Here is a 217-nt window from a genome sequence, read left to right as displayed (position 1 = left end):
GCAAAAGTCAAAAGAGACAAAAAAAAAGACCCTAAAATCGACGCGAAAGGAAAAAGTCAAGCCGCGAGTCCAACAGTTGCGACGAACATGACGGTCGGTCTGATGCGTGCGGGAGCCGGTGTGTGCGCGGGAGCCGGGACCGGGGCGCGTGAGGGCGGCGCGAGCGCGGGGGGGACGAGTCCGGGACTACGGAGCGACGAGTGAGAGAAACCTGCGC

The sequence above is a fragment of the Eucyclogobius newberryi genome, unplaced genomic scaffold, assembly GCF_026437365.1.
Source record: "Eucyclogobius newberryi isolate DKJ021-1_F unplaced genomic scaffold, fEucNew1.0.hap1 SCAF_19, whole genome shotgun sequence".
Lineage (NCBI taxonomy): Eukaryota > Metazoa > Chordata > Actinopteri > Gobiiformes > Gobiidae > Eucyclogobius > Eucyclogobius newberryi.
Note: the sequence above shows the minus strand (reverse complement) of the source record.